This window comes from Pleurodeles waltl, unplaced genomic scaffold, assembly GCF_031143425.1.
Source record: "Pleurodeles waltl isolate 20211129_DDA unplaced genomic scaffold, aPleWal1.hap1.20221129 scaffold_67, whole genome shotgun sequence".
Taxonomy (NCBI): Eukaryota; Metazoa; Chordata; class Amphibia; order Caudata; family Salamandridae; genus Pleurodeles; species Pleurodeles waltl.
The window spans coordinates 2,772,735-2,796,044 of NW_027150384.1; the positions used below are offsets into that span (position 1 = coordinate 2,772,735).

The 23,310-nt window shown below is 42.8% G+C and overlaps 1 non-coding gene across 1 annotated transcript; it reads left to right on the plus strand.

Annotated features, from left to right (window-relative positions):
• Positions 1-6,473: 6,473 nt before the first annotated feature.
• Positions 6,474-6,545, plus strand: TRNAA-UGC (transfer RNA alanine (anticodon UGC)). The gene has a single exon. It is a non-coding gene; the product is annotated as a tRNA-Ala (tRNA).
• Positions 6,546-23,310: the final 16,765 nt, after the last annotated feature.

Here is a 23,310-nt window from a genome sequence, read left to right on the forward strand (position 1 = left end):
CCTCTGTCCCCTGAACCGTGTGCCTACTGCTACTGACCCAAGGTCCCTGATTGTCTTGGGTATGAGGTATGGCCTGGGGTCCCTGTAGAGATGGACACACTGCTGATTGACCTGTCCTGGGGACAGAGGTATGGGTACGCTGGGTGGGTGCTGTGGTGGTATTTCCTGAGGGGGGAGGCTCTGTGGTGGTGTGTGACTGTGCCTGGGTAACCGACTGTCCTGATGGGCCAGATTGGTCATCCAGATCCAGGCGAGCAGAGTCGCTGTCATCACTGTGGGCCTCTTCTGTGGGGGGACTGGATAGAGCTGGCACCTCTTCTTTGCTGACGTTGGCTGGGATACCTGTCGGGATGTAAATGCTGTGTTATTGTTTCTGTGTGTGACATATTGTGCATGGGTGTGTTGCCCTCTATGGTTGTATTTGCCCTGGCAACTTTACCTTGTGTGAGTTGGTATGTGGTGGGCTAGCTGATTGTCTCTAGTGCACATGCTTTAGTGATAGGTGTCCATGCAGGTCTGTGAGTGGTGTCCATGCATTGGTATGGCATGCAGGGCTTGGCATTAGGATGAGCGGATTGTGATGGTGGGGTGCGTGGGAGGTGGTCGAGTGATGGGAGCAAGGGTGAGGGTGGGGTTATGTGATGGCATGCAGGTAGCGGGGTGAAAGTAGTAAAGAGTTGACTTACCAGAGTCCAGTCCTCCTTCTACTCCTGCCAGGCCCTCAGGATGCATGATTGCCAAGACGTGCTCCTCCCATGTTGCAAGTTGTGGTGGAGGAGGTAGGGGTCCACCGCCAGTCCTCTGTACATCGAGTTGGTGTCTTGCTGCAATGGAGCGTACTTTCCCCCGTAGGTCGTTCCACCTCTTCCTGATGTCATCCTTTGTTCTGGGGTGCTGTTCCACAGTGTTGACCCTGTCCACGATCCTCAACCATAGCTCCATCTTCCTAGCAATGGATATCTGCTGCACCTGTGCTCCAAATAGCTTGGCTTTACCTGGATGATTTCCTCCACCATGACCCTTAGCTCCTCCTCAGAGAATCTGGGGTGTCGTTGTGGTGCCATGGGTGTTGTGTGAGTAATGTGGGTGAGGGTGATGTGTTGTGGTGTGTGTTGTGAGGTGCGTGGGTGGTGTATAGGTGATGGTGGTGTGTGTCTCTGGTCTTGTCCAATGTGTTTTTTTTTTGTATGTGTGTGTGTATTTTGAGCGCAGCGGTATGTACCGCCAATGATTTACTGCCATTGAATGTCCGCCGTGGTGATTCGTGGGTCATAATGTTGTGGGTGTTGTTCTGTTGGCGTGACGGTGTGAGTTTGGATACCGCAAGTTTATCACTGACCTTTGGTCTGGCGGATTTGTGTGTGTGGCTGAATAGTGACAAATTGGTGTGTGTGTGTCATAATATGGTGAATGGATATCCATGGCGGCGGCGGTATGTTGGCGGCAGTCAGCATAGTGTGAAGTGGGATTTACCGGCAGTATCATAATGAGGGACACAGTCTTAAACCTTATAACATTATACTCAAGCCACTACATTTTTGGGGACATAAACATTTGGTTTGACAAACTCAATATACCCCATCCAAAAGCTATCATCACTGGCCTAGTCACATTGAACCTACATCAGATTGTACACAGTCCCACACACATCGCTGGACACATCCTTCATGTCATTTTTGCGAAGCCTGAACTAGTTACCATTCAAAGCATCACTCCAATCACATGGTCAGACCACCATTTGATAACTTTCTAGCATAAAACACCACAAATCAACACACCCCATAACAACCTACATACATGCATCTATAGACCATGGATCAACCTCAATTTTAAAGACTTAGAAACATAAGTAACAGCCAACAAAGAACGAGACACAGTTAATTCTGTTCCAACACTTTGACTGGCTATAGGAAGCTTTTGATATCCTAATACCACTCAGAAAAACTAAACAGAACAAAAGAAAACCAACACCTTGGAGAAACACAGAACTTAAAAAGATAAAGCAACAAATCAGAGGGTTGCAACGGACCTGGCTCAAAACAAACAACAATCAAGACAAACTTCAGCTACATAAACTTAACAAAGTATACAAATCATCAATCAAAAAAGCTAGAAAAAAGGTACTACTCAGGCAGAATTCTAAATGCTAAATCTGCAACTAAAGAGTTTTATAAAATTCTCAATGAATTTCAAAAACCTAAATGCATGGAAGGAAGTCATCCCACTCTCAAGATTTCACAAACAGGCAACTCATCACACAATGAAGGCAGACACATTGGACTTCAATTTCAAAGAGAAGAAAACCATCAGCACCAACCCCTTTCCTAAAATCCTCTCCAAGAGTAAACCAACCCAGACTCTGTATTCCTTCAAACAAATATCACAAGGTGAATTTATGGATTTGGTCACAGCAAGCAGGCCTTCCAGTTGCCCTTCTGATCCTTGTCCACCACACATGTTCAAGAACATTCTTTTATCTACTTCTGCTGCCCCACCTGTAAAAAGAATCATCAATAGCTGTTTAACTACAGGAACATTTTCTGGGGACCTGAAAAAGGCAAGCGCACATCCATTATTTAAGGAAACAAACCTAGACCCACAGGACCACAACAACTATAGACCAATCACAAATGGAGCTTTCCTTTGCAAACTGATAGAAAGAGCAGGTTTCGCCCTGATGTCACAATTAATTGAAGACAATTCCATACTTTCAGGCTACCAAACTGGATTCCGCCCAGGAAGAGGCATTGAATCGGCACTCATAGCAATCTGAGATGATCTTAAAAACACAGTCGACCCCAATGGAGTTGCTGCACTACTTTTCTAGGACCTCTCAGCTGCCTTTGATACTGTTGACCATGACACACTAATTTAAAGACTCCACGAAGCCGGCATAGAAGGGACTGCTGTTGACTGGATTACATCCTACCTTCAAAACAGAACTAATATTATCTATTCTCCTCCCTTCTCGTCCAAACCCTACCTCACAAAAGTATTGGTCCCCTAAGGATCAATCATCTCACCTGTGCTTTTCAACATCTACATGATGTCATTAGCAGAACTGATGAATGATTCGCAACTCACATGCTACAACTATGCAGATGACAAACAAATACTACTTAAACTGGAATGCCCCAAAGACATTGAAAACTCATAAATCTCCAGTTGCATCGGAGCCGTTGATCAGTGGATGACTTGGAGCCATCTTAAATTGAATGCTTCCAAAACGGAAATACTCACATGCGGTGACTGGTATAATTATGACGCACTCTGCGCCTGGCCTGACAATCTCGAACCACTTCCTCAAGTATCCAAGGAAGTTAAAAACCTTGGAATTACCATGGAATTCTAGTTAACAATTAATGCCCAAGTACACACATTAGCAAGATCAAGCTTCATCACCTTGAAGACTCTGCAAGGCATCTTCCCCCACCTCGGATTTCCACACAAGGTGCAGGCTAGTATCTCTTTTGTACTATCCAAACTGTATTATACCAATGGCCTCTACCATGGATCATCTCTATCTAGTATGAAAAAAAGACAACGTATTCATATCTCAGCTGCCAGGCTCCAATTACATGTAAAGCCACAAGCCCACATCACCCCTGCCTTGAGAGCACTACACTGGTTACCCGTTGCCAGAAGATGCACCTTCAAGCTGCTTTGCATCACCCACAAAGCTATACATGAAATAGGACCGCTTTTCATTAGAAACAAAATACCCACATATTTTCAACAAAGAATCCTCCACTCAAGATTGACATCCTGCCTTACAACACCACCATACAAGAAAAAGGCAATAGGTGGTACATCCTTCTCTGTTCAAGCAACTAAACTATGGAATTCATTACCCCCAAATATAAGATCCACGGATACCTTTCTTGCCTTCAGAAGACTACTCAGGAGTTGGCTCTTTCCATCATAACCACCATATTCAAACAACTATGGACTGCAGATGCCTGTGTTGATAAATATTTATAATCTGTTTATGTGTATATTCTAGATATGTATAGTTCTTTAAGAAATATGTATTGTTACTGTTTCATAATAATAAATTATACACATACTCTTTAAGCCTGTTTAACAAATGTATATTTACTCATGGTCATATATATATATATATATATATATATGTGTGTGTGTGTGTGTGTGTGTGTGTGGGTTCATGTGTGTGTGTGTATGTATATATATATATATATATATATGTGTGTATATACATATACATGTGTATATTGTTCTGTGCTTAACATGTTCATAAGTCATTGCATAGCTCCTAGATAAGTTGTTTTATTAGATACTTATGAATCCCTGCTTTCTTTTTTATATCACAATGAGCAAATGTTATCTTAACTATTTAACAGCAAGCATTTCGCTATTCAAAAATTGAGGAAAGATAAATGAATGTTAGAAAAGTACACTCATTAATTCAAATTATAAATAATTAAATTAAATAAAAAATTAAATAAAAAAATATATATATACAAATAAAAGAATTATAAATAAAAAATAATATAAATGTTACTCTCTCGTTACTCTCCCCAGCACCCTACTATCAATCTATCTTCCATACCCACTCACTCATCCCAAGCCCATTCTACTACTTTCATCTCCAAAATAACCCTGCCTAAGCTCTTCCCTCCTCTACCGCATCTAGTTCACCCCAAAACTCTGTTTACTACCATGATCTCCCAAAACAACCCTACTAAATTTTCCCTCATTTATCTCTCCTTTGACTCATCCAAAACCCCTCCTGCTACTATTATCTCCCTAACCCTCTCTACAGACTCTTCCCTCCTTTACTCATCCCAAACCTCATCCTGTTACTATAAACTCCCAATTACCACTTCTGGATTCTTACCACCTCTCTCCCTCCATTACTCTAGTCAATCCAACTAACAAACTCACATATCCTCTGCTCACATTAACTCATAATACTAAAACTGTACTCATATTTCCCTATACTAATCCACCACTAATTCCTCTTGGGTTCCGGATTAGCCGAAAAGCACTTGAACGCCTCGTCAGGGGTTGTAAGCGCTATATAAATACAATTACAATTACAATCTTGACGAGTAAACCCCTCCGTCTTATTATAGGTGCAGTATATACACCTTTGTAACAGAGTAACTTGGCTGCGACCTCTAAATACGACCCCAAAATGCCAGAATGCAGTGTGCTGGTGCACAGAAATGTTTTTAGCTGCCCTTCCCGTCACTTCCATTCTCTCTTTTTTTTTTTACTTGAATGAAAAACTTCAGTGTTTAATTAGCCATTTGATATTTAGAGGCGAAGCCTCAAAGATCAGGTCAGAGTTAATCAGCAAATCAACTTTTATTCAGAGGGGTAACTATTAAAACAAGCTTTGGCAAAAGCAATAGGTCTAGCTCACATTCATCCTCTGACTCACAGCCCTCTATTTCCCTTGCTTGAGTGGATCACCAGCCTGCAGTGCTGACCTCACCCTCCCTGGAGAGTCAGTGCTTCAGGGATGTCACCGTTTAATGAGGGAGACTTGCTTTTCATTTACAAATCTGGCTGTAGACGGCTGTGATCATTTGTGTCGATTAAAGTCTATTCTACCCGATTTATTGCGGAACTTACCCAGCTTCCAAGTTTGCAGCAGTAACTGGTGGTATTTACAGCGCATGGAAGCAGCTCTGAAGGACCTGCTCGGTAAACATTGTGCTTATGGCCGAAGGGGAGTGCATACAAGATTTCCATACTTCCACTGTGGCCCTCAGTGTGTGCCTGTAGGTGGTAAAGACAGGGGACCCCGTTTGTACCTCCAGCGCCTTCGATAGCTCAGTTGGTAGAGCGGAGGACTGTAGTACAAAGCCAGAAATCCTTAGGTCGCTGGTTCGAATCCGGCTCGAAAGACGTTTTGATATATATTTTGTCACACTATAGTTTGGTTCTCAGTTAATTGATAAACTGCACATAAACCACTTCGATGTCAGTGACCGCTCTTCTGGTAACTTGACTTTATGAGCCGTACAACGGGGCTCGCAGCCGGGGACACTTAGTATTAGAGAAAACAGGAAGACGGGAGTATTTAACGGCAGATAAAATACAAATAAGGCGCTACAGCTCCACAAATAAAAGGGTTCGATCGAAATGAGAATGTGTTTATAGTGTTTGAAATAGAAATGCAGCTTACTGGGGTTATAGTATACAGGATAAATATGCTGCTTCTCGGCCATTTATTCTCATTATTAGAAATACTAAGAAGTCTATTCATTATTTTTCCTTTAGGTAAGACTTCAATGAGAACGAAAACAGTCATTCCTTAAAGTCGTAAGTGCAGAGCTGTGAGCGGAATGATGGAGAAAACATATGAAAATGTACAAAAGCGCTGAATATGTTCGAGAAGAGGTCACGCTCATAGGATGCTGAACAAATTGCCATTAAATACAAAGTGTCCTCCTCCACTGCTGCACACGTATGAGGCACATGATGACACTTGTTACAATCCAGGGGATGTAGCTCAGTGGTAGAGCGCATGCTTTGCATGTATGAGGCCCCGGGTTCAATCCCCGGCATCTCGAGTCTGCTTTTGAATTTTCCCTCCGCGCGGCTCCCGCTTGTATTTATATTGTTGTCTCACAGGGGTGGAAAGCGCGTCCCTTGAACCCCCATCACGTGCTTGTCCTCACAGCATGGAGTCTGCGCATGCGCAGTGGATCCTAATGCACTTCACACCCCTGCAGTCCCAGCAGCTTCATCTGACCGGTAAAGTGGACATCACAACGGGGATGAGGAGGGGGAGATGGAGGAGGAGGGAGGACAGGCGGCCAGGGTTGCCTCCTTTCTTTGCAAAAATACAGACCATTTCTGCTGTTCTGGAACCGCCAAGAGATACTAACTGAACACGAATTCTATGGCAGGACCGGAGGCTTCGGATTATGCTGTCTCTTTCTTTACTGTTAAAATCACAGCAGCCACTTAACACGACCAAAAACTACATTTCTCATGAACAACTGTAGTCCACACATTAACCAATCCCCTATCGGTTCCTCTGTATATCTGTCCCTGCTAACGCAGTCCTTTCTCTTTCTTTGCTGCTCACAGCTCAGCTAGGAAGACATTTCACTTTCATTATTGGTTTATAGTGATTACATGGTGTATGATTTGTATTAAGTTGTCAGCATGGAGTGCCTGACCGAAGCGCTCATTAGAGGATCTCATCCTCCTACTGTGGGCGGACGGCGCGTGTGGTGCCTGTTGGTGCTCTGCGTTCTGTTTTTCACTGAGACCGCTTCCCCTCTGGTGTTGTACCGCCCCTTTCGAACGCCCAACGGGGTGCATAAAGGTTAAGGGTTTTTACCCTTTCATGGTCTCGCCTGGCCGGGCCCCTCCTGTCAGGGAGAGACAGTAGGACGTAGTCCATCTTCTATTTCAACAAACGCGCATGCGCACAGACTGTTTCCAGCACTTTTACAGTGTTGAATCGATCCTCGGCAGCGCGTAGAGTGCAATTTGCATACCCGGCATGTTCTTCAGATCAGCAGCCTCCAGAACGCTAAGCGGGGCATAATACCGTTCAGGCTTGGCCTAGAGGATTAGCAGATGCTGCCTCCACTTCCAATTATAGGGCTGACACGGTTTTGCCCTTTTTTGCAACCAAATGAAGACATCTTGTACAAGATTTAAATACCTGCCTGGCATACCCCGCCCCCTTTGAACTCCTTCTCTCTTCTGGCTCATTCAACTATGGCGTACTACACCGTAGAGGACGACTACTACCAGGACACTCCTGAAGTGCCTACAGAACAACAAATGGAGGCGAGATTAGTTGAGGCACTGGGACATCACGTCCACGGTTCGGTTAATCAGGCCCTCATAAAGGCTTTGAAGCCGTTTGCTCAGCCCCTTATGCGCTTTGGGGAGCGTGAGCTCTTGGAGAGATCTCCCTCGGAGAATGAAATCAGGGATGACCAGATACTAGATATGGGTGTTTATCAGAGATTTCCTATGGGTCATGCTTCGTCAGCCGAAATATTGGCACACATGGCGGCTTCTGTACTTAAAGATCACAAATATGGGCACCATTCTAACCTGGACTTCTCTGGATCTTTCTCTTTACCAGCTTCACGAGCCCGTGAATCTTCCTCTTCGGATACGTTGGAATCCGATAAAGAGCGTGCAGATCCTAAACTGGCTAAACACAAGAAGAAAACTCACCACACTGAAGTGTCTCCATTAAACAATGTATGCTTTGATCTGGAAAATATTATTCATCCCCGTTCTACAGAATGGGTTCCCTGTCCAGAAGTTGCCCATTACGTACAGGACAGTATGCGTAAGGTGTTTGATAAAGACATACGCAGTACTCTATGCTCTGGGTGTCCTCAGCCAGCTCTAATAGGTAAGGTGGCCGACACCCCTGAGCTGGATTCTAGTATGGCCACGGTTTTAAAGAAATTTGCAAAGGACATTAAGAAGGGCCTTGACAGAGCTTGGAAGGAGTGTCAAGACAAGCTTTTAGACATAGCAGGACCACTCACAAAGATTCTTGAGTTGGTGGTTCAAGCAAAAGAGTCCCACGCTCCTTTACACCCCGAAATGGTTCTGGAATGGGCTCAGAGAGCTATTTATATATTAGACAACATCAACTGCCCAATGTCCTCAGAAAGGCTTTCCTCATGCACATTGATCCAAAGTTAGGGGAATTGGTCTCAGTGGAGGCTGGCTCTTTGGCGAATGGCCTACTATTCGGCAAAAAAGATTGTGAAAGATTTGGGGAAATATGTCGCCACATTTTCAGCCTTGGATAAAGCGCAAATGTCCATGGCCTTTTTGTCAGGGCCGGGCGCTATAGAGGTCGAGCGCCGGTCCGTGTAACATTCCAGACCTCCAGTGGTTACCCCCGCGGCCTGGGGCGGCTATCAATATTCCTCTACCCCACCAGATATTGGAGAGGTCGTGGATGAACTTATGTAGGAGGCAACCGAAACGGCTCCAACACGGCGGTCAACGCCACGACAGGTGAGAGTAATCCCATTTTCAGAAGTGATTCTGGGGGGAGGATACAATGGCGGTGCAGGCCCTCAGAGAAAAAGGGCTACTCCTAATCAGCTATTTATACAATGTTCTAATTATGGCGCAAAGCGGAGACGTTGTTCAGTTACATCCATCCTGGTCTGTCCAACTCCTTCAGGACTTGGTGTTCCTGATCAACTTAGACAAATCCAGTCTGTCCCCTTCTGACTCTATACAATTCTTAGGTTTCCGAGTGGATTCAATTCTAGCTCAGTTAAGTCTTCCCCTCTCTGCAAACGGAGAACGATCAAGAAAGAGTTGAGGAGATCCCTTGTCTGTCCGACTGTATCACTGACGACGCTGGCTCGTTTAGTCGGCCTGCTAGCATCCTCAATTCAGGCAATATTTCTAGGTCCCTTTGCTTTATCGGGCCCTTCAGGGTCTCAAGATCTTGCACCTTCACCAAGCTCTGTCATACTCAGACCGGATTCCATTATTGGACGAAACTCGAGCAGAGATAACAGGGTGGTTGAATTATATGGATGCATAGAATGGCAAAGCCGTATTTGCGTCCTCACCGGGGTTGGTGATAGAATCAGATGCCAGCCGATGGGTTTGGTGTGCGTGTTGTGGATCGGTGGAGACCGGGGGTCACTGGTCGATGGAGGAGCAGAGACTCCATATTCACTGTGTGAAACTCCTAGTGGGGGCATTTGCGATTCGGTCTTTGTCACCCCACAAAGAGACCTGTTGCATTCTACTTCGTATAGACAACGTTTCTGCGGTACGTTATATCAATTGATTAGGGGCACCAGGTCCTGTGTACTAGCAGAAATTGCGAAGGAATTCTGGGACTTCTGCCTTCAACATCACATAGAAGTGACAGCAGAATATCTCCCTCGAGATTCCAAGATGATAGCGGATTGGAACTCTCACTTTCTGAGGGATGGCAGCGATTGGACACTGGATCGCAAGGTGTTTCTCAGTATCAATCAGAGATGGGGTCCTTGTCTAATCGACCTCTTTGCGTTTCTCCTGAACTCGCAGCTTCCACGGTTTTACAGCTATAGATCGGATCCTCTGTCGACGGAGTCAGATGCATTCCTTCAGACATGGCCAGATGGTCTTCTTTATGCCTTTCGCATTGATTCAGAGAGTACTTTCTCAGGTACGGAGGAGATCGACAGAACTGGTCATGGTGACGCCTCTTTGGAAGGCTCAACCTTGGTTCCCAGTGGCAATGTTCCTAATATGTGCCCTTCCGGTGCGGATCCAGTCTCATCCGTTGCTACTTTTGGATCCGGCGGGCCTTCCTCATCCACTGGTAATATCCGGACATTTGTCCCTCATGGCTTGGAGACTTTCAGGCGACGTTGGCAAGTGCCTGGAGTTGGAAGACGCTATGTTCTTCTGATCCCAATCTTGGGACCCTTCCACTCATAAGTGATATGAGTCTGCATGGAAGAGATGGGCTGGTTGGTGTTGCGAATGGTGTGTTGATCCCTTGGGGACAACCATTACCATGATTGTTAATTTTCTTTCCAAACTGGCATCACAAGGATTGGCATACAGAACTATTAATAGTTTCAGGTCTGCAATTTCTGCGGGTCATTTTCATTTGGAGGGAAAACCTGTAGGGGAACACCCTTTAGTTTGTAAGCTTCTTAGAGGTATAAGGATGATAAATCCACCTCAACCCAGATATTCATATTTATGGGATGTAAATGTGGTTTTACACTTCTTACGTGCGTGGCTTTTAATGAAGACTTGTCTCGTAAACAATTGTCAGCAAAGCTTACCCTTCTTTTATGCCTCGTATCCTGCAGGCGTTTGTCAGATGTCAGAGCTCTGGATTTATCAGGTAGAGTATTTACTCCTTTGGGAGTCTCTTTTTCTATTTCTAGACGTACCAAAACAGACTCACGTTGCATTTCTTAACCAACGTTTCCTCATAATGCAAAATTGTGCGTAGTACAATGTTTGAAAGCTTACGAGGCTGTGACCAGAGGGTTTCGTACAGACACCCAGGGTCAGTTGTTAATATCATTACAGAAGCCGTATAAATCGGTGTATTCAGCTACTTTGGCAAGATGAGTTAAGTGGATCCTTGGGAAGGCTGGGACTGATATTACTAAATTTGGTGCGCATTCTGTTAGGGGCGCCATGGCATCCAAAGCTTTTTGCGCAAGATCTCATCTAGAAGACATCATGGCTGCAGCAGTTCTTCATATTCTACCTTTAAGGTATTTTTTATCATAAGCCTATTGTCGATGTAGCTTCTGCAGTGGTGGATCAGCTTTAAACCAGCATAATCCGAAGCCTCCAGTCCTGCCAAAGAATAAAATATTTTCTAGCTGTTGCGTCAAGAATTTTCAATTCTACTAAGGACACGGAGGCGAGGATTATTCCACGCAGTTGAATATGCATAATGTTATGTTCAATCGGAATATTAAAAGTTCAAATGCCCACCCGTTTGGTTTTTATGATTATCAAGTACGATGTTATTAGTATGCTCTTTCGTTTCTAGGTTCGGACAATAAATAAAAGAACGCCCAATGTCGCATGAAGCATGAGGTTCTGAACAAGAAGTCGGAGTAGAGTTATGCATCTGGAGGTTTCTGCACTACGCAGTGGTTGCAGTATTGTTGGGGATTCCTATTGTTAAATGTTATATGGTTAGAAAGAGGAAGGACTGCATAAGCAGGGACATATATACAGAAGGATCGATATGGGATTGGTCAATGTGTGGACCAGTTGTTCATGGGAAATGTAGTATTTGATCTTGTTAAGTGTTGATTGGCTGCTGTGATTTTAACAGTAAAGAAAGATATGGCATAATCCTCGCCTCCGTGTCCTTAATTGAATTGAACAATTTCTATCCCTCTAAAATTGCCAGCATTGTTTTGTAAGATGGCAATTTACATATCTATTTATTACTATACTCCTACTGTACTACAGGAGAAATAAATACAATTAAATAAATAAATACATTAAAAAAATACTCTGTCTCCCCATCACCCTATGTCTCTATCAATCAATCCTCCATCCCCATTCTCACTCATCCCAAACCCATTCTACTACTTTGATCTAAAAAATATCCCTGCCTACGCTCTTCCCTCCTCTACAGCTCCTGGCTCAGCCCACCCCTCAGTTTACTACCATGTTCTCCCAAACAATCCTACTAAATACTCTCTTCCTTATCTCACCATTGACTCATCCAAAACCCCTTTTACTACTATGATCTCCCTAACCCTTTCGCCAGACTCCACCCTCCTCCACCTACCTCTCCTCTATTCATTCCAAGCCTCATCCTATTACTATAAACTCCCAATTAACACTTCTGGATTCTTCCCTCCTCCATCCCTCCATTACTCTAGTCAATCCAACTAACAAATCACATATCCTCCGCTCAAATTAACTCAAACTAATACTGTACTCATGCTTACCTATACTAATCCACAACTAATTCTTCTTGGGTTCCGGAGTAGCATGCTATTCGCCCAAAAAGTGCTTTAATGCCTCATCAGGGGTAGTAAGCATTATATAAATACAATTGCAATTACAATTATGCCTCCTTTGGCTGCAATAATCATCCTGAAACAATGTAGACAGCTCTCAAATATTTCTGTTAACTCATTTCTTTGTCTGATGTTTTTACAGGATGTTTCAGAAGGGAAAAATACAGGATTTCACTGGACTTGAATATACAGACTAAAATAAAGAACGGTCACGTGGCAACCCTATAAAATGATAAGGCAGGTGACCTCAGCCACTGCAGTCCGTGGCATAGATTTGGGAGACACCCCCAAACAATTGCATTTTTGGTTTGGTATCTGGGTGTTAGGTACCTGAGTTGGGTCTGCTATGTCTGTGTCAGTTTTTCTAATTGTGAGCCAAGCAAGAAAGACAAAAGAGTGGCTCTTAATGTAAACAGGATTGAGAGAGAGAAAGAAAGAGGCAGAGATTCCCTTACCAAAATGCACAACTAACCTGAAATATATACAGCCTGCCCTCCTAGTTCAACATGTGTGATGTTAAGCACATATTTTATTTCACAGAGCCTCCTTTTTAAGTTGAGCGCGCAAGCGCCGTGACCTCTTGTAAATTATCTGTGGGCTTTAAACCACGCCCACCATACGCCCATTTGTGGGCTTGCCTTTCAAATATCCTATCTTTCGTAAATATTTTATGTTTGTCCCTCCTTGGGGTGGTTTGGTTACTGCCTTGGACATCAAGCCAATTACATTGATAATTGCACAATTTCCAATTCGTTTGGACTCAAGTGAACTTCTTTTTCCTTTTGTGTCTCTCCTTCGCAGTCATGCTGGCCATGGGTCTTTGAATCAGCTCGCTTATGTCAACTGTTTTACTTTTCATTTTCAATTTCAGTGGCAAGGAAAGTCCAGTTAGGAATTTAGAATGTTAACAGCTCTAACTCGAGCAACAGCAAGACACATTGCATTGCAAATGCTTCTTCTTTATCTTCATATATATGAGCGCCCTTCTAAATACGTGATTCAAGATGTGCACTGTACAAGCACCTTTTACGTTTGATCTAATAGACTATAATGTTTCTCCATCTATAATAAGAATTTAGGCCACGTTTAGGGTTTACATGGCTACTGACTTGCCTCTTAGTTCACTAATGATATTGTTGTTAGGGGGGGGCGGGTAAACGAGGAATGTTTCTAAAAACACTTTTAATAAGTCTCTCGCTTATGCAGTGATATATTCTAATGTAGTAAGGTGAAATGCTTCTGCATGTTAAAGAAATACTGTTTTTTTTTAGCTACTATTCAAACAGCACCCAGAGAAGTACTTCTTGAATGGGTGCAAATTTACTACTCTTGCAATTCACAAACACTGGCAGTAGTAGGCTTGAAATTCAGTGTCAGTTTCAAGTTTCTATGGTACATATTACGATATTGTCCCAACGGGATATGCCAACACTATTTAACAAGACAAAAACAATTACCACACAACCATGTGCTATCCCTAAAGGGTGTCACAAAAAAAGGAAAGCAATAAACACCCCACAGACACAAAAAAACATATATTCAAAATAGTCATTTCTAGAGTAATCAAAGTGGCTCCTTTGTGTGCAAAGAGTGATAGAAAAAAGTGCTTGTGCAGAAAATGACAAACTAATGCAATATTTACAATTAAAACAATGAAATATGAATTGCAATGCATATAGTCAACTGCATCCAGCCTGTCCAATGTTCTATCCTTCTAATTTCTATCCATGTACTAGAGGATACTGTATTGATCAATTAATCCCCTTGACAAGAAAAATGTTACAATCCAGACCACAATATTAAAATATTGTCAATGTTTTGACCCACTGAAGATCTGGTTATTCAAAACCTTTGGTTGGGGTCTTCATTAGAACAGAATGCGCAAGACAAGCTGTGTAAGGATAAGCTATAATTAAAAAACGTATCTGGTGTGTTGCAACAGAAAACAAAATTACAGTGTTCTCTCCAGACAAAAGGACTCACCTACAGTAGTACAAAGTGACGTCCCAGAGAGAGACAAATGTTATTATAGACAAGGGCTTTAAATGCTACACATCTGAGCCATAACATTTTTAATGCTCTGAAAAAATGAAGGGAACCACAGGTTACATAGTACTAGTAACCCAATAAGTAAAAGAAAGAATCAGTTGGCTACAGAACCAGATTGGTGATCAGTCAAGATGGCCGTCATAAGATGGGTAGCAGTCACCCAAAATGGTGGCCGTGATAGGATCAAGCAAAGCAGTGGGAACAAGAAGAAATGGTCAAACACTAAGGAAATACTTTCAGTGCAAGGATAACACAATCTATATGTAGTGTCAGAGAAAAGTAAAACATGTGAGCTTTATGCTTTCAACCAAAAACATGTGTAGGGAGACTTACAACACTAAGGGGGTTATTATAACTTTGGAGGAGGTGTTAATCCATCCCAAAAGTGACGGTAAAGTGACGGATATACCACCAGCCGTATTACGAGTCCATTATATCCTTTGGAACTCGTAATACGGCTGGTGGTATATCCGTCACTTTACCGTCACTTTTGGGACGGATTAACACCTCCTCCAAATATGTAATAACCCCCTAAGTCCATACAGAAAGTGCAGTGTGGCAAGGACGCAGTAATGGTTTTGATGTCAGTTGATCAGAAAGGTACACCTGATCATCTGTTCTGCTCACTGCAATTAGCTGAAGAACTAAACCACTCATCGGTGAAGATGCCGGTTCTAAGGTGGCGTAGTGGATAGAAGTCATCCAAAATGGTGACCCAACCAGATCAAGCAAATTAAGAAGAATGAAAAGAAACAGTCAAACACTAAGAAACGAAGATATACTTTAAGTTTATCTGAACTATTTAAAGTGGTAATGGGAGGAGTTAGAAATATTTTTGGATGTCCATAACGGAAGGTTAAAAAATCTTGGGAGTTATTAGGACCTCCCATGTTATCACAGACAATATTAACTTTTGGCCCCCCAAAAAAGCGACCATTAGCACTTCTTGGATAATCTACATCCTTCATCTATCAGCTGACCTATGAAACTGAAAAGCACTCAGGGAGAGCACATATTGTTCACAAGTCCCTGGCGAGGAGCAGGACCCTATGATGAAGCGCATACAAACTTCTGTGAGTGAGGATGGGTTTTCTTTTTTAAGAGAAATCCACTATAATCGGTGTTAAATCTTCAGGCTCTGGTGCTAACACACAGGCGAGTATTCCTGGTTTGGCTTGTGATCCCCAGTATTCTAAAATGTTTGCATTTCCTACAGTGCCTTAATACGGGCCACTCTGTGCAGTGCTGCAATTACGATCTTTCTAGTCTGTGCTACATAGAGCGCCAGTCTGTGAGGTCATACAGTAAGTGTCACTGTACACAAGACCGCAGTGGCACAACTCAGCAGTCTGCCAGTGAGGATTACTGTGAGGTGCTGCACAATGGGATTTAGCCCTTTATCCTTCCAGGATAGGTATTCAGTCAAACCTATTTTCAGTGCTTTACAGCTGATTCTGTCATGATTGGAATTCTTGTATCTTAATAGACTAAAAGCCTGATTTAGAGTTCGACGGATGGCTTAAAGTGTATACTTTTTGTGAGCCCAGCTTTAGAGCAGCAGCTCCCTCCTCCCTCCCACAGTGGCTTGGGCTTGCTGATTGGCTCTCTAACTCCCAGGCAACCTGAGCCCTCCTCTGACACTTGCACTGGGCCTTCACGTTTGTGGAGGGAACCCCAAGACAGCCACCTCCATTTTGTGAGCCCAGCCTTTTCCCTGCACCCTAATACAAACCAGTGATCAAGAAATCCTAGGAGACTGGTGGGAGCCCCAGACTTTCTGGGAAATCTTGTCATGTGTTAAAAAGTGTTTGTACTGCTCCTGTGCCTGTTTACTTTAGGCTCCCTGTGTTTCAGCCAGCTTGGCCTTTTTAAACAACTGTATGTTAGCCGTGGCTGTTTGAACTTTTCCTCCTAGTTTGTAGCAAAAGAATGCATAAAGGCAACCACCCCCCTCCTTATTAAGAAAAAAGGCTACATACACCTCAGTTGCCTAGCAGAGCGTGTTTTGGAGACTGATTAATCTGTTTCTGTGATTTAAATTGTGTTTAGAAAGTGTCTGCATCACTTATTTTTGCCTTGAAAAAGCCAAATATATGTGTGCGCGACAAGCAGAATAGAGCAGCAGCTCCATCCTCCCTTCCACAGGGTCTTGGGCTTGCTGATTGGCTCTCTAACTCCCAGGCAACCTGAGCCTTCCTCTAACACCTGCACTGGGACTTTATGTTTGTGGAGGGAACCCCAAGACAGCCTCCTGAGCCCACCTTTTTCCCTGCATCCTAATACAGCCCAGTGATCAAGAGATCCTAGGAGACTGGTAGGAGCCGCAGACTTTATGGGAAATCTTGTTATTTGTTAAAAAGTGTTTGTACTGCTCCTGTGTCTGTTTTCTGTAGGCTCCCTGCGTTTCAACCAGCTTAGTCTTTTTAAACTACAGTTTTTTTAGCCGTGGCTGTTTGAAATGTTCCTCCAAGTTTGTGGCAACAGAATGCATAAAGGCAAACACCCTCTCCCCCTCCTTATTAAGAAAAAAGGCTACATACACCTCAGTGGCTGAGCAGAGTGTATTTTGGAGTCTGGTTATTCTGTTTCTATGATTTAAATTGTGTTTAGAAAGTGTCTGCATCACTTGTTTTTGCCTTGAAAAAGCCAAATATCTGAGTGCACTTCGAGCACTGACCCCCTCCCCCCCAGCGCCTTGAGACCCTTATGGGTGAGTAGCGCGCTTTATAAATGTGATTGATTGATTGATTGATTGATTGAGTGCGCGACAAGCAGTATTTTAGTGCTTTTTAATCCCTCCCTTACCTGGAAAGTAGACTCTGCTAGCTTGGAATTGTGGATTCAGCCTGTCTGTATCCAAGGAGATTCTGAATAGAGCAGCAGCTCCATCCTCCCTTCCACAGGGTCTTGGGCTTGCTGATTGGCTCTCTAACTCCCAGGCAACCTGAGCCCTCCTCTAACACCTGCACTAGGCCTTTATGTTTGTGGAGGGAACCCCAAGATTGACACATCTATTTTGTGAGCCCAGCTTTTTCCCTGCACCCTAATACAGCCCAGTGATCAAGAGATCCTAGGAGACTGGTAATAGCCGCAGACAAAATGGGAAATCTTGTTATTTGTTAAAAAGTGTTTGTACTGCTACCCGTGCCTGTTTACTGTAGGCCCCCTGTGTTTCAGCCAGCTTGGCCTTTTTAAACTACTGTTTTTTAGCCATGACTGTTTGAAAGTTCCATTCATAGTTTGTGACAAAAGACTGCTTAAAGGCAACTCCACCTCCCCTTTTCTAAGAAAACAGTCTACATACACCTCAGTGGCTAACCAGAGGGTGTTTAGGATACTGCTTAATCTGTTTCTTTGATTTAAATTGTCTTTAGAAAGTGTCTGTGTCTCTTGTTTTTGAGTTGAAAAAGCTAAATAAGTTAACTTGGCCCTTATATGAGTTTCTATTGGTTGTTGCATATGCTGTTGTGATTGGTTGCTGGGATTAGTATTTCTATTGGCTTTAGGATTAGGGGTGGTGTTGTGATTGGTACTGGGGTTGAGATTCCTATTGGTTTATGGTTATAGGGTTGGTTTTGTGGTTGGCACTAGGGTTGGGATTCCTATTGGTACATGAATTTGGGGTTGGTGTTGTGGTTGGTACTGGGTTTGAGATTCCTATTGGTGTATGATTTTAGGGTTGTGGTGTGATTCGTACTAGGGTTGAGATTTTTATTGGTTCATGATTTTAGGGTTGGTTTTGTGATTGGTAATACGGTTAAGATTCTCGTTGGTTCATGAATTTAAGGTTGGTGTTGTGATTTGTACTAGGGTTGAGATTCCTACTGGTTCATAATTTTAGGGTTGGTGTTGTGATTGGTACTGGGGTTGAGATGCTTATTGGTTCATGATTTTAGGGTTGGTGTTGTGATTGGTACTAAAGTTGGGATTCCTATTGGTTCATGAATTTAGGGTTTGTGTTGTGATTGGTTGTCAGGACTAGGGGGGTAATTGGTTAACTGGGTTGGGTCTCCCATTGGTTGTTGGTTTTAGGGTTACAAATCTGATTGGTTAGGGTTAGTACTAGATTTCTATTGGCCAATAGAGCTATTTAAGCCTAGGGCTCATGGTGTCTCAGCTCAGGCATCGAGACTAAGGGCAGAGAGGACAAGGGCAGTTGCCTGTTTGAGTCTGTTCGGGACTGGTCGGGCCTAGATCAAGAGATGCTGCCCAATTTTCCAAATACCAGAAAGGCCCTTATTCCCGCCACATCCTCCACCATCCAAACACAATATCAGCAGAGACTTTCAACTCATGCACCACAAACAAACATCATACAGATTTCAATGCCTCATCAACCAGCACAAAACCCCACATACCACACATTTACACATATCCAGCACACCTACAACAGCAAGACACCTTCATTCTCACACCAAACAATACTCTGTCCATTCCCACTAACACAACCTGCCATCGCCCACACAACACAAACCCACATTATACATTACTTTCAGCCATCCTGATACACACTCCCTGTTCATACAAACCAACAGTGCTATCCTCTATTTGCTCCTGCCAGACCCCCTTTTATGATGACAATACCTAAACCAGCCTTCCAACACACCATCCACAAACACCCACCCCCTCTCTTCACAAATTGCACACAACCATACAATCCTTACACTCCATTCCACCACACATATTACCTCTTCCAGTGATCAAAACTAACACAAATACCCCTAACCCATCCCCTCTTACACACCTCATACACTCTTCACCAAAACACATTAACATCCCCTGTAATATTCTAATACCACTCACCAGCACTAACTCACATACAGATCCGTCACAGAAAACCACTACATCAATATCTCCTCTCACTATTCCACAAAAAGAAAACAGACCACACACATCAGCACATCAAAATAACACAAACCTTCATAATACTTTCCATCACACCTACTCCAACCCTCATGACTACACAAATAATACAAATCCTGCCCAATCTTTACTCCTAAATTATCACTCTTCATAAACATCTACCACAAGCAACCCAACACAGCAACATTCATTCACCGACTCTCATCCATTGTACAATTTAGAGCCTTACATTATGACCCACATGCTCCTCCACTACCCCTAACCCATACTCCTTCCGCACTAAACAGATGCAAACAAAATAAACAACATGCCACTCTTAACAACTTTTTTATTACCCAATAAGGCTACTCTACAAAAAATCTACACTCATCATGTCACTCTCAGCCACAAAGGCCACCACCAACACACACAGACCCAACAAAATGCCTCCTAAGCCTGCTGGAAGAGGAACATTATATTGAAAAACAGGACTGTTGTGACCCTTACACAGTTATCACAACTAACAACACACCTGCTACAAGTTTGAAATAAACTGCTCACCATTCTCCAAAACAAAACACCACCACCACAAACACACATATTCTAAACTACCTGCTCTTAAATGCTCGATCACTCTAAAAAAAACAAGCACCACATCTACGACCTGCTCACGGACACACAACCTGACTTAGTATTCATAACGGAATCATGGTTGGGAGATGACATGGCCCCAGTGTTGCATGACGCCGTTCCTCCAGGCTATCAAACCATCACACAAAACCATATAGGCAAAAGAGGAGGTGGACTAGCTATTATATTCAAACAAGCAATAAATCTCTGTAAAACAGACATCATTTCCATGCAAGGTTGTGAGGCCTTCCTCACCTGATGCAACCCTACACCAGCTTCCTCCTGTAACTTTCTCCTCCTTTACAGACCTCCACCTAACAACTCCACATTCCCAGACACTTTTCTAGATATTAGGCTTGATTACGACTTTGGTAGAGGGGATTACTCTGTCCCAAATGTGACAGATATCCCGCCCGCCGTATTGCTATTCAATTATATCCGATGAAACTTGTAATACGGCGGATGGGATTTCTGTCACATTTGGGACGGAGTAATCCTCTCTGCCGAAGTCGTCATTAGGCCCATAGTCCTGAACCTAATAACATTATACCCAAGACTATGCATTCTTGGGGACCTAAACATTTGGATTGAAAAACCCAATATGCCCCATCCAAAAGCTTTCATCACTGGCCTAGTCACATTGAACCTACATCAGATTGTACACAATCCCACACACATCGCTGGACATATCCTTGATGTAATTTTTGCGAAGCCGGAACTAGTTACCGTTCAAAGCATCACGCCAATCACATGGCCAGAGCACCATTTGCTAACTTTCCAACATAAAACACCACAAATCAACACACCCCATAGCAACTTACATACATGCATCTATCGACCATGGATCAAACTCACTTTTAAAGACTTAGAAACACAACTAACAGCCAACACAGATCTAGACACAATTAAGTTCCAAAACTTTATGACTGGCTATAGGAAGCTTTTGATATTCCTAATACCACTTAGAAAAACTAAACAGAACAAAAGAAAACCATCACCTTGGAGAAACACAAAACTTAAAAAGATAAAACAACAAATTAGAAGGTTACAACGGACCTGGCTCAAAACAAACAACAATCAAGACAAACTTCAGCTACACAAACGTAACAGAATATACAAATCATCACTCAAAAAAGCTAGAAAAAGGTACTACTCAGACAGAATTCTAAATGCTAAATCTGCAACTAAAGATTTTTATAAAATTCTCAATGAATTTCAAAAACCTAAACGCATTGAAGTAAGTCATACCACTACTCGGGATTTAACAAACAAACTGGAAACTCATTACACAGCCTTGGCAGACACATTAAACTCCTATTTAAAGGAGAAGAAAACCATCAGCACCAACCCCTTTCCTAAAATCCCCTCCAAGAGTAAACCAACCCAGCCTCTGCACCCCTTCAAACAAATCACACGGTGAATTTATGGATTTGGTCAAAGCAAGCAGGCCTTCCGGCTGCCCGTCTCACCCTTGTCCACCACACATCTTCAAGAACATTCTTTTATCTACTTCTGCTGCCACACCTGTAAAAAGAATCATCAATAGCTGTTTAACTACAGGAACGTTTTCAGAGGACCTGAAAGGCATACATACGTCCATTATTAAAGAAAACAAACCTAGATCCACAGGACCCCAACAACTATAGACCAATCACAAATGGAGTTTTCCTGGGCAAACTGATAGAAAGAGCAGCTTTCGCCCTGATGTCACAATTAATTGAAGACAACTCCATACTTTCAGACTACCAAACTGGATTCCACACAGGAAGAGGCACTGAATCGGCACTCATAGCAATGTGGGATGATTTTAAAAACACAGTTGACCGCAATGGAGCTGATGTACTACTTGTCCGCTGCCTTTGACACGGTTGACCATGACACCCTAATTCAAAGACTCCACGAAACCAGCATAGAAGGGACTGCTCTCGACTGGATTACATCCTACCTTCAAAACAGAACTGATACTATCTATTCTCCCCCCTTCTCATCCAAACCCTACCTCACAAAAGCATGGGTCCCCCAAGGATCAATCATCTCACCTATGCTTTTCAACATCTACATGATGTCATTACCAGAATCGAACAATGATTTTCAGCTCACATGCTACACCTATGCAGATGACACACAAATACTAATTAAACTGGAATGCCCCAAAAGACATTGAAAACTCACAAATTTCTAGTTGCCTCAGAGCCTTGATCAGTGGATGATTTGGCGCCATCTTAAACCGAATGCTTCCAAAACTGAAATACTCACATATGGTGGCTGGTAAAATTATAACCAACTCTGCGCCTGGCCTGATGATCTTGGACCACCTCCTCAAGTATCCAAGGAAGTTAAAAACCTTGGAATTACCGTGGACTTCAAGTTAACAATTAATGCCCAAGTAGACAAATTAGCAAGATCAAGCTTCATCACCTTGAAGACTCTGCAACGCATCTTCCCCCATGTCGAGTTTCCGCTCAAAGTGCAGGCCACCATCTCTCTTGTACTATCCAAACTGGATTATGCCAATTGCCTCTACCATGGATCATCTCTATCTATTATGAAAAAACTACAAGGTATTCAGAACTCATCTGCTAGGCTCCTATTACATGTAAAGCCACAAGCCCACATCTCCCCTGCCTTGAGAGCACTACACTGGTTACCCGTTGCCAGAATATCCACCTTCAGGCTGCTTTGTATCACCCACAAAGCTATACATGGAACAGGACCGCTTTTAATCAGAAACAAAATAACCAAATACATTCAACAAAGAAACCTCCGCTCAAGATTGGCACCCCGCCTTAAAACACCACCATATAAGAAAAAGACAAAAGTTGGTACATCCTCCTCTGTTCAAGCAGCCAAACTATGGAATTTACTACCCCCAAATTTAAGATCCACGAATAACTATCTTGCCTTCAGAAGGGTACTCAAGAGTTAGCTTTCTCCTTCATAACGACCATATTAAAACGGCAATAGACTGTGCCTGTGTTGATAAATATTTATAATCTGATTATGTGTATATTCTAGATATGTATAGTTCTTTAAGATACATATCTATTTCTTTATTACTCTAGTCCTGCTATAGTAGAGAAAAAGAAATATAAATAAATACAATTAAATCTATAAATAAAATTCAAATTATAAATAATTAAATTAAATAAAACATGAAATAAAACAAATACATATATATAAATAAAATAATAAATAAATAAATAATGTAAATTTTACTCTCTCGTAAGCTTTGCTCTGTCTCCCCAGCACCCTACTATCAATCTATCCTCCATACCCACCCAGACTCATCCCA